Genomic DNA, 12,325 nt, shown 5'->3' on the forward strand with positions numbered 1-12,325 from the left:
AATAGGACGCAAGCTGGACTAGGAGAAATGTTTGAGAGCTAGAGACTCCATACCATGTTGAATAACAAGGTCTTGGAGTCTATGTATGTTATTCGGCAGGGTTTACCGTCGGATTCAGGCTGGCCTACTTTTGGTATGGCCACCGCCTACGATCTGAATGCCCCGTTTAGCACGACGGTCTTCTCTCCTCCCTCTAAAACACTCTAAGATGATGTAGAATTAAGACAACGTTCTTAATAGCGATGTAGTAGTAGCGGTAGTTAGAACGCTAGTATTATCAAATAGCTGGCGGTTTTTTGGGGTAGTAAATATATTTTCATAACACAAGGCAGTGGTAGTAGTTTGCCCACTTTACCCCGGTCGGGGCGGGAAAGCCCTGGGGGCGGCTAGTCGACCACTGTAGAACGCATAACTACAAGAATTTGCACGAAGAACTTCGTAGACAACTATTTTTGTTGTAAATGAAGCAGAATTGTGTATTAGTAGTATTACGGTACTTTACTGTAACCGTTAGGTAATGGACCTTTTGTAATATTAAATGTGATAATAATATCCAAGTATGGAGCACACCACGCGAATTTACCATTTAATGCGGGTCGCTTTGACGATGTTATAATTTGAGTCTCGGACAGTGTATAGCGAACATTCAAAGGCCAATTTATTAATTAAACTGTAGTGTGTAGCTTTCAAGTAGTCATTACCAGTGTATAGGAAGCACGCAACAAGGACAGAATAAAATGCTGAGACGTTTAAATTACTTCAGTGACTGACTAGCTAGCTGCTCCGTGTGCCGCCGTCCCACGGTCTTTGTGATGTATTTACTCGTGGCTTTCGCGCAGCTGTACTGCGCACGCGCAGGGCTGCCGCGCAGTCAGCATACAGCAGCTCGCAAGACTTCTAGAGCGCAGGCGGGCGCAGGCTAAAGCACGCCACGTCGTCTTTCTCACGTTGTTTTTCTCCACTCACACAAGTAAGTTTCCAAATGGATTTACCAGCACTAATTGGACAGTACTTTCAAGCAGTCACTGTAAACATTTCTGCATACACGACGGTTGCTTTACTTAAAAGTCTTAATATAATGTACAATACACGATCTGTCTGTTATTATGTTAAGGAATTTCCAGGGATGATGCAGAAGGGTAAATGTATCAATTTGAGATAAGGGACCCTTTCCTGGTCCGTTAACGACCGAGTCGATAGTTATAAGCGTAAATCGTTCTGATACCTGTGACAGTGGGACACATGAGCTGACACTGATCAGGAAAAAAACTGTCAACAAACACAGGCTCTAAAGTGCATACGTTAAGAGCTGTGAGAATTTATTCATCTACGATTCTGCGAAACACTTCTCTTCTACTGAGAAAGTGCCCATAGTTCTTAAGGGGAGGTTTACTATCTTTTGGTTCAAAAAATCCATTTTTTAAATAGCATTTTTGGATCAATAAAAGTGTTTAGAATCCACCCCTGAAACGATTTTTCCGAATACGGAACGGAAATGTTTGTTATTCGCGGTTGAACAAAACAATGCACCTGCCTCAAATCGGCCTTTTTCACGCACCAGTTTTTTTCGGGAATTTTGACTTTGCAACAGCGAAAAATTATTCTATGTGCTTGCCCATGACTAAAACTATAAAGTGATCGAGGAGCTTACGGCGTACTATGGCTTGGCAATCCTAGGGCATTCCAATTCGGTGGAACAGATGAAGAAGGCAATTTGGTCAACGTATTCCCACAAGTGTTCGACGGATGACCACCCGCAACACCAAAATTGTCCGGCTGGGGAAACTAGTTGGTGCAAGTGGCGCACTGCAGAGGCTACCGGACATCTGGACGAATACCAACACGACCAGCCGCTCTCCAAAGAAGTTCAAAAAGTGATTCATCCCATCTACGAGGCCCTATCGGAGGACTTTATTGTACCGGTGCTTGGGAGGAAACGCACAAAATTCAAATTAAAGTTTGAACGCGTGTGTTTGGAAGTTAGCCCCCAAGCATTTGCATTCTGGTGCGAAGACGGTGGAGATTGCGACTTTCCTGGCAGTGAGTAGGTTCAATGAAGGGTATTCAGCAATTCTGAAGACCATGACGACGACGGACGTCACCCTGGGACTCTATTCGACGCAGTTCGCCAAGCATTCGGACGACCACCGGATTCAAAAGGCCAAAAATCGCTTGTCACCGGCCGTACGAGCGCCTCTGGAGCAGCGTAGGATGGTCCAGACCGAGCAGAACACCCTCTATGAGGAAGAGGAAGGACTAGTTTATGGACCTGGAATAGCAGATTGAACGTAAGTCGCATAATATTGAATTTATATGTAACCAAAACTTCAAACGCATTTTTCTCGAAATGACTTTTTTTATCGCGCGTTATGGTAACTTCAAATCTACTGAACCAATTGGCATGATTCTTTGTTTCCGACAAAGATAACTAAATTGTCTAGAAGTTGTACCACTTTTATTCCGATCCATCAACTACAAATATTTTTACTTGGCCGACGAAGTCGAAAAATCTATGAAAAACTCTATTTTTTTCAAATGGCCGCAGTTTTGTTTCCTATGGTACAAATAACTTAAGCGAGGTATAACTCTTAAAGAATCTTATATACTTCGCTAACGTCAACTCAATTTTGATTTCAGACATACCACGCGTGGAGGCCTGCATCGAAATTTTCTTTCGTTCCGACGGCACTTCCGCGTTTGCTCTTCGACAGTTGAGGTCGAAAAAATTCCAGTTTGTGGAGTAAATATCAATAAACATTTTGACTAAATTTGACATTGATCTCTGTAACACATCTCGAGAAGAAAAAATTCTCGAAGAACATGCTTTTTTCGGGCCAAAGATAGTAAACCTCTCCTTAAGGTATAGAGTCCATATTTACCGGGCTCTTTCTCTTTATCCTAAGTACCTCCTCCAAAAATATAGAAACCAAAGAGCTTTCAGTAAAAGAGATCTACTTCACAGTACGGAAGACGAACTGGTGCCCATAGACCTTAAAAGGGCCCTCAGACGTTCAGTATTCAACATCTCTAACCAGGAGAAAGCCTGTGCCATAATTATGGCTGAAAAAAAACGAAAACAATGAAATAGACGAAATTGCTTCATGAGTTCTTAAAGAAAAGGAGTGGCTTTTCACATGGGAATCTGTTGACGGAAATTCGAACCACTGATCCGAAAGATTTCTTAAACTATGCGACAAACTACTTGTGGTGATGTGGGAAAAAGTCGAAAACAAAGCTCGCTGACTGTCCAGGAGTAGATCCGAAAGCATTTGAACATGGAAGTAGTGCAAAGGACAAACATATAAGCGCAAAGGTCTAAAGGTGACATTCACGCTCGAATGTGTTACTTGTGTTGTCCACATGACGAGGTACTTTCAACCGGAAGACTCTTTATCTCCTGTACAAGAGAAATTTTCAACAAGGTGATAAAGTAATAGGTATTATCATCATCGGCATCTTGGATTAGACTCGCTGGCCTCTTCAGACGCAGAACTGGTCACGCCACCGTTTTAAAGGATGGCCAATATTTCGTTTTTCTCTGGGATTTTGTTGTACGGCATTTTTAGACACTCCACGGCCTTCCACAAGTTGAACATGATTCTTCCACTTTATTCCGCATTTCTTTGTAAGATCTACAAACGACTATAAATTTAATTCGTGTAATATCAAATCTCATTTCAGACGATTCTGTTTGTCTTATCAAGTCATAAGTTAGAGTCCAACCTTAGCACTTAGACATCAGTTATCGAAGGGCTATAACACTGTGTACTTTGAATGAAGTTTGGTGCCGAACAGTATGTTTTAACGCTCGTAGCGTTGCTCCGCAGGAACGCTTAAAGCTTTGAAACTTCATAACAACTTAGTCCGATTTCGTATGTATGTGAGTTGTGCTTCTTCTTCTTCTTCTTCTTCTTCTTCTTCTTCTCCTTTTACTTACAAGGAGACTGAATGGAAATTGGATTTTTGTAATTTTTTTATATGCATGGTACGTGAAATTTAGAACTCAAATATCAGTACTCCAAAGCAGTTCTTGTAAAAACAGACTTCGAAATTTCCCGGTCTTCATGACTACCTCAGTAAAGGACGTTTTTGTGGTCAGGCAGCGTGGCTACATGGTAGAATGGACCTGCATTCGATTCCCGGTTGATGTGAAGTTCGAAACAGAAGTGCATGTTCTACTAGCATTTCTGAGGCCTCTAAAGTAAAATAATATACGAAGATCAAAAAAAATCAGTAGCGCTCGAGACTGGTAATTACTGGTTCCCTGGCTCGTTTTGGCCATTATTTCTTAATTGTTTTCTGTTTGGTTGGAATATCTTCTATATGCTAAGACAAAGACAGCCAATGATCTCTTCAGTGCGGTTTCACACCAGGCTCGAACTCTTGCGGGAGTCAGTGAAATGGCGCGAGTAACGAGAGTTACGGACAAGAGGCAGTGTGTGGTATAAGTTGAGAATTTGGGTCTGACGGGAGGTGTGCTCGGGTACTCCGTGCAGTCTCGATGACCTCTGTGTCCGGATGGCTCAGTGGTCAGAGCAACTGCTTAGTGAGCGGAAGACCTGGGTTCCAAATCCAGACCCGCAGAAATTTTCAACTTGCCCCATAGATTTAAATCGGTCCCCACTCGCATCCAGTGTCAGTCGGCCGGTGAGCGGCGAGGACGTCTTGTTTACGTCCCGTCCGCAGAGTCGAGAGCGCGCGTAGTTTGTTTACTTCCTCGCCGCAGCTAATACACGCGTCCGTTAACACTGAGTCGCCATGGCTCATTCGTACAGAAAAGCTACCATCAAGATCAGCTTACAGCCCGACTACGCACTACAACGTGCCTTTGAAGTCGAACGATTCATCCGTGACGAAGTTCAAATACCAACACAGCACATCATCGGTATCCACCTATCCATCACAAGTAGCGTCGTTTACGTCAAGATGGTCGATGACGAGTTATGTCACGCAGTTGTGAACCGATGTGCGAACACTCTGAAGTTCAAACACTCCGGTGGTCACATCGGAGAGGTTACTGTTGACAATGCTGGACTAGGATTACGCACACTAAGAGTCTTCGAACTCCCTTTAGAAGTACCACCAGAAATCGTTACCTCAGCTTTCCGCCCTTATGGGACGGTAATTAGCCACGTGGCCGAAAAATGGAACACCTTCGAGACGTACCAGGTCCTCAACGGCGTCCGACAACTGAAAATTGAATTAAAGGAACATGTGCCGTCCTACTTAGTCATAGGTGGCTGTCGAGCAATAATAATGTACGACTGCCAACCTCGTACTTGTTCTGGTTGCGGCCAGGAGGGTCATGTGCGCTCGGCGTGTATTCAACGTCGGGTTACACAACTTCCATTGCATGACACGACACCACCTCCTACGCTCACGGCCCTCCCCCTCAATTACGCAGAGGTGACACGATCGACCGTCATGACAGACGACAACCCCCCCCCCCCCCCCCCGGAAGACAGGAAGCGTTAGAATGCACACCTGTCGACGGTTCTGGATTGACCAACACCATTACGGTGTCTCCAGATGTTGAAGAATGCCGCCCATCGACTCCACATGAAGATTCGGACGAGAGAATGGAACTCGACGCTAGGGTTGTCCCGACCTCTGCCTTTCTACCTAAGGGGGATGCTATAAGGGAACCACAAACTCTTTCGGACACAGAAACCCACTTCCGCAAACAAAGGTCACCGAGAAAACATAAAAAGCGACGTCGCACACCCTCAGACGATTGCCTCCAGCGGCCGTCTCCTCCAGTTGACGACCGGACACCCGACGAAACGACGAGGAAAATGGATGACACGAGATCGCCCTCATCTGTCACTTTGTCTGATTTTGACAAATCCGATTCCACTCTCTCGGACAAACGGATGGCCAGCACAGCGTCTGCCGTTGGTACACAACTGGAAACAACTGCGGATTCACCCTTAGTCACTAAGCCCACAAGTGTTCTACCGCAGCCACCTTTAACTTACGGACCTTGGGCGGATGACATTGAAGACGATTCTACGGCCGCTGTGTTAGATGAGGAGAGAGGTCTCTCCTCACACACCTCGGCCCCTCTCGAGTAGCAACAGATGACGGCGCGGACGCGGCCAGCGGATCACAGACCCCACCTTTTACGGCGACACTGACGGCGGCCCCCACCGCAGGAGACGATCTACAGACCTATCGCTTAACGACCATCAACATTAACACCATTCGGACACGTACAAAGTTGTCACTGCTGCAAGACATGATCAATGCAGCAGACGTTGACATTGTCTTTCTCCAAGAAGTCTTCGTCGCCGATTTCCCGGGTATGTATGGTTATACGGCTCATGTGTCCCACGCCTCGCCATTCTCGTCAGAGATGGCCTCGAGGCGGACGAAGTTCGATATCTCCCCGACGCTAGAGGAATGGCCATAACTGTGCAAGGCGTCCGCTTTATCAATGTGTACGCCCCTTCCGGAACGAATCGCCGCCGTGACCGATCGCTGTTCTTCGCAGAAGGAATAGCACCGCTTTTTCAGGGCAGGCACGATGACTTGATATTAGGGGGCGATTTCAATTGCACCCAAGCACCTAAAGATCAGCTGCCACGCCATTCACCATGCCCGGAACTTGGGACACTCATCGGCGATCTCCAGCTGGTAGATACATGGGAACATGTCCGAGGAAATAGACCGGGATACACCCATTTCACAAGTCACTCGTCTAGTCGCATCGATAGGATTTACGTCTCCCGTTCTCTCGCGGCAACGGTGAGTGACGCGGAGGTGTGGCCAGTAGCCTTTTCTGACCCTTCGTCGCCAACGGGTGTGGCGCAGCCGACATCCCTGGAAATTAAACCTTGCTCATCTCGCTTCTCCGGATTGTCGACGCGCCATCGAAGACACGTGGAGTTTGTGCATCCGCCGCCTCCCAACGTATCCTACGTCGATTAGTTGGTGGTTAACCTGCGCCAAGCCGGCCCTACGGCGAACCCTTATTACATATGGTCGTGAGACTGCTGCTTGGAGGCGGCAGACCCTTGATTTTTATTTCACCGTCCTTCGCGAATGCGCCTCCTTGCCACCCACACCGAAACGACAGTTGATAGCTCAGCGTGCGAAAGCACAGATCGTAGCCCATATGCGCCGCCACCTCGAAGGGACGATCGTCCGAGCACGAACACAAGACAGACTCGCAACGGAACGACCCACCATGTACCACGTCATCCGAGAACGTACACTGCGAAGACGGGTCCTGATACATGCCGTCACCACTGAGGACGGCGGTCATCACACCACACAACGCGATATTGCTGCAGCCTTCTTCGACCATTACGCTCGACTTTATTCTGCTCAATGTTCCGACCCGACGACGGTGACAGCAGTCTCACAACTGGTTTACGGCATTGTCCCACAGGATTTACAAACTGAATTATTGAACGACATTACGGAAGACGAAGTTATCGACGCCATCGGTAAAGGAGCGGCGACTAAGTCTCCTGGCCCCGACGGGCTCCCTGTGCAATTTTATAGAACTTTCCAGTATTTACTGGCTCCCAAGTTAACAGACATCTGTCGGGAGCTTATGTCCCACGCGGTGCCGCTCCCTGCGACCTTCGTAGAAGGAATAATTATACCGGTTCACAAACCTAAAGGTGGGGCTCGAATACAAGATTACCGCCCGCTAACACTCGTCAACTGCGACATGAAGATATTCACCAGACTGTTAGCAAACCGTCTACGACCGACCCTACCTTACGTCATCTCGCCAGATCAGACTTCCCTAGGGGATATCAACAACATCCACACAGCACTGTGTCGATACCGTGACTTAATAGCCCTAGCCAGGGCACGCCGCATCCCTGGAGCGCTGGCATCACTAGATGTTAGCCAGGCTTTTTATCGAGTGGATCACGCGTACCTAACGTCCGTTCTCTAGCATATGCAGTACCCACAGCAATTCACAGACGTCGTGATGCGCCTCCTCCGAGGGGCGACTTCCAAAGTGCTCGTTAACGGGCGTCTCTCGCAGTCCCTCGCGATTTACCGCTCCGTGCGTCAAGGCTGCCCCTTGTCGACGTTACTATATTCTCTGGCACTGGAACCGCTCCTCTGTGGCCTCCGTCAACGCCTCACCGGTCTTGCCCTGCGTGACGTCACATTTCGCTGTACAGCATATGCAAACGATCTGGTTCTCGTGTTCCGCAATCGCGACGATGTCAACAGAGCACTAGAATGGATTACCACGTACGGTGTGGCTTCCGGCAACTGTCTCAACGTCGCTAAATCGGTCGCTATGGCCATAGGAGACGGGTTGACCCCAGCGTGTGTCGAACCCCTACAGCTTCGTGGCACTATCAAATGTCTCGGAATAGAGTTTCACGACGACATAAGGCGCACTGCGGCTCTTAACAACCGCCGCTTATTACAACAATTTCTTGTGGTATAAAGTATTAAAATGAATAAATAAATAATAATTCCCACAAAAGATTTCCCTTTCCCATCCCTGATTCCTTGCCGGACGGGGGGGGGGGGGGGGGGGGACACTGCGACCGGGCCTCGGGTTACGACCCCTGATCGCTCTGCCTTCCCCGCCCTCCCCCACCTCATTAAAAAAAAAGTAGTGCAATGCTAAGCGTCACACACCGTAGGTAAGATGTCGCGAGTTAAAAAAAAAAAAAGAAAAAAGAAAAGTGTCTGTAATTTCTCTGTGTCTGGAATATCTCCATGATTTAAATATAAAATTCATCAGTTACGTGCTAATTAACACATATCTGATTGTCATAGTTATGAAACACGCAATTCTTCTTATTCCTGATTACATTTTGCTCACAAAAGTTCATTTTTCACGACAGATATAAGTAAGGGTCTGAATTACCGATCGTTTAGAACACACTCTGATAAAGAGTGTTTGATTAAAAAAAAGCTTTACAAATCAAATATTTTTTCATTCTTGTGTGTTTTGCGCTTCACTGAAATTATAATGAAGCATATCATTGTTTAGCACAGCCAGAAATCGAACCCAAACGAGCCCAGCAATAGGCTAGCATTCTACCAGAGAGCGGCGTGGGCCGTTGGAATGATGCTCTTCCTTTATGGTATAGACAGTCGGAGGAAAGTTCAGAGTCGATTTTCTCGAGGATTTCTGAGAGCTGCATCGAACTGCCGTGTGATCTCGTTGTTAGCGTTAATGCCGCCCCAGCTGTGCTCAAGATTTGGCACTCGTAAGTCTGTGAATCGTGTAAAATTTAATGTGTGAGATCGCATTTTAACTGTCTGTATTTTCTGACCGATAAACTAGTGCCAACCTAGTTTTTGCCTAAACGAGAGTGGCAAACCGCCTAAAAACCACACTTAGACTCGCCGGTGTACCAACGCGGATTTGATCCTGCTGTGGCTGACCATTCTTTGTCACATACTGTGCGATACGCTACACGAGCTGATAACCCACTATGCAAAATTCACTAATTTCTTCGATTATTTGACTAAGAATTTTTATCTTACTCGTTTTATGCTCAAACTGGCATCACTTGAATTTTACTTGCAGAAACTGTCACACCATGTGTAGCTCTGTTTATGTTCTACTGTAAGCAATATTTGATGTACGACTGTCAGCAATATTTGCACTAAGGAAACTGGTGGAGAGGCACAGAGAAGTCTGTGGTGAGGCATACGATGCTGCATAGTGCAGAAAAGCTGGAAGTGGCAGAAATGAGAATGTTAAGGTGGATGAGCGTCCCGGCACAGTTTCCCACTCCATTTATTTCTCCCTTTGGCTGCGGTGTTATGGACATGGCGCGATCACGACTAAATCCAATATGGGTTATCAACCTTTAAAGAAGAGATGAGATCTCCTTGGTTGGCATAGGTGTTCAGTTACGACAGGTTGATAATTCTCGTGCAGTTGGCTAAAATAGCAAGTTATTACTTTTAGTCAATTCGTTTAACGTTCTATAAAACACATTTTTTTTTAAATTGAGGTGTCAGACCAAGCCGGCCGATGTGGCCGAGCGGTTCTAGGCGCCTCAGTCTGGAATCGCGCGACCGCTACGATCGCAGGTTCGAATCCTGCCTCGGGCATGGATGTGTGTGATGTCCTTAGGTTAATTAGGTTTAAGTAGTTCCAAGTTCTAGGGGACTGATGACCTCAGATGTTATGTCCCATAGTACTCAGAGCCATTTGAACCATTTTTGTCAGACCAAAACTTCTTAACAGAATGCCGGGTGCTTCCAATAATCATTAGGAAGGACCTTTAGCAGAGAGGAGTGCCCTCACAGCCGCTCGACCTGCTAACTACTCACCACTTGACCTAAATCTGAAATCATTGACACTTAGAAGCCAACGGCCACTTGCTCTGTAATACAAGATACAAGTACCAATCAGTAGCTTGTTCATGCTGTTCACTGAAATTTTTTCCTCTTAGTTCTTTGTACTGTCTGTGTTCAGTGTTGTTCCACTGAATATTGAAAACTGCTGCTTGGTTATCTGCTGACGCCTGTCTACCAGAATCTATCACCGTCTTCTCGTAGTTGAAGTGTGGCATGTACCCGACGTTCGGCTAAAGAGACCGGCAACCCCTCAGACACCGTAGCATCACAGAGTTGCAAACGCACAGCGCGTTGCCTCCCTGACAGACGGCAGGACAAGCTGCACCAGAGGTCCTCCTCCGTGCTAGGCACCTATTTCCTCCACCGTATCACGTGTGCGGATCTGGATCGGCACGAATTCCTCCGCACCCCGGCTATATAGGGCGGCGCAAGCCAATACGTTCTCAGTTCGCTCCACCAGAGCTCTTAGCAGACCATCAATCAGATCCCAGACAGAAGCAACCGTAGCGGGACCTACGACTTTCCTGAAATATTCCAAGACGTACCTATAGGCCAACTACGCCGAACGCTCATCCTCCGTCGTTAGGGATTAGCAGTGGCATATTCTTTACGTCCCACTACGTTTATTCACTGTGTGCTCCAGGCATCAACCTGTTAGTGTCTGAGACGTTGTATTACTTTTTTTTTATTGAGAAGAGTTTTTCGTTTCCAGAATGAGATTTTCGCTCTGCAGCTGAGTGTGTGCTGATATGAAACTTCCTGGCTGATTAAAACTGTGTGCCGGGCCGAGACTCGCACTCGGGACCTTTGCCTTTCGCGGGCAAGTGCTCTACCATCTGAGCCACCCAAGCACAACTCACGCCCCGTCCTCGCAGCTTTACTTCTGCCAGTACCTCATCTCCTCGGCCCAGCACACGCTTTTAATCTGCCAGGAAGTTTCATATCAGTGAACACTCCGCGACAGAGTGAAAATCTCATTCTGGAAACATCCCCCGGGCTGTGCCGAGGCCATGTCTCCGCAATATCCCTTCTTTCAGGAGTGCTAGTTCTGCAAGGTTCGCAGGAGAGCTTCTGTAAAGTTTGGAAGGTAGGAGACGAGGTACTGGCAGAAGTAACGCTGTGAGGACGGGGCGTGAGTCGTGATTGGGTAGCTCAGATGGTAGAGCACTTGCCCGCGAAAGGCAAAAGTCCCGAGTTCGAGTCTCGACCCGGCACACAGTTTTAATCTGCCAGGAAGTTTCAGTTTTTCGTTTGTTATTAAATCACTCTGCGGTGGTCGCAATAAACCGTTGCTTTTGTTTACCTGTGTCTTATCATTGCCTATCAAGCATCTCGTCGTGAGACATATAGCAAAGTGGCTATTGCTCTGTTAGTTGCTGGTGAGGAATGTCACTGCATTCCGGCTGCTCGAATTACTCGTCGAATATTTACCCTCCTTTAATCTGCCCCTCTCTGAGCTTTTATTCCATTCTGAACTAATTCTGGGTGCACATATCACTCTGCAATATCTTTCGGTAATATTCCCCTGGAAGCTTTCCTCGAGATGCGATCGTCTTAATGTTTGACTATCATTCTAACTTCCACTATAAATTCCTCCATTACATTCGTCGGAAGGTTACCACTGACAGCTGTGACCTCAGCCCTCGTCGCATTGGTAAACCACCAAGAATAATTCTCACTGGCGTCTTTGTTCAGCTGCTGAGAAGCTTTCGGTTGCCTCGGGACTCGTTACTCCATCTGTTTGTCACCAGTCTTTCTTTGGAAATTTGTGGTAAGTTACTAAGGGACCAAACTACTCAGGTCATCGGTCCCTAGGCTTACAAACTACTTAATCTAACTTAAACTAACTTACGCTAAGGACAACACACACACCTATCCCAGAGGGAGGACTCGAACCTCCGACGCGGCAAGCCGCGCGAACTGTGGCAAGATGTCTGAGACCGAACGGCTACCCAGCGCGACGTCATCAGTCTGTTCCGTGGACCTGAAGGCCTCAGTCTGCTCCTAGTTATGGTCTACA

The 12,325-nt window shown here is 47.0% G+C and overlaps 1 protein-coding gene across 1 annotated transcript in view; it reads left to right on the plus strand.

Moving 5' to 3' along the window:
- Positions 1 to 880: 880 nt before the first annotated feature.
- LOC126278542 (uncharacterized) overlaps positions 881 to 12,325 on the plus strand; it is a 93,452-nt gene continuing 82,007 nt past the window's right edge. The window contains exon 1 of the mRNA XM_049978720.1: positions 881 to 970. The gene's annotated coding sequence lies outside the window, so the exon portion shown is untranslated. The remainder of the gene's footprint in view (positions 971 to 12,325) is intronic.

The sequence above is a fragment of the Schistocerca gregaria genome, chromosome 6 (genome assembly GCF_023897955.1).
Source record: "Schistocerca gregaria isolate iqSchGreg1 chromosome 6, iqSchGreg1.2, whole genome shotgun sequence".
Classification (NCBI taxonomy): domain Eukaryota; kingdom Metazoa; phylum Arthropoda; class Insecta; order Orthoptera; family Acrididae; genus Schistocerca; species Schistocerca gregaria.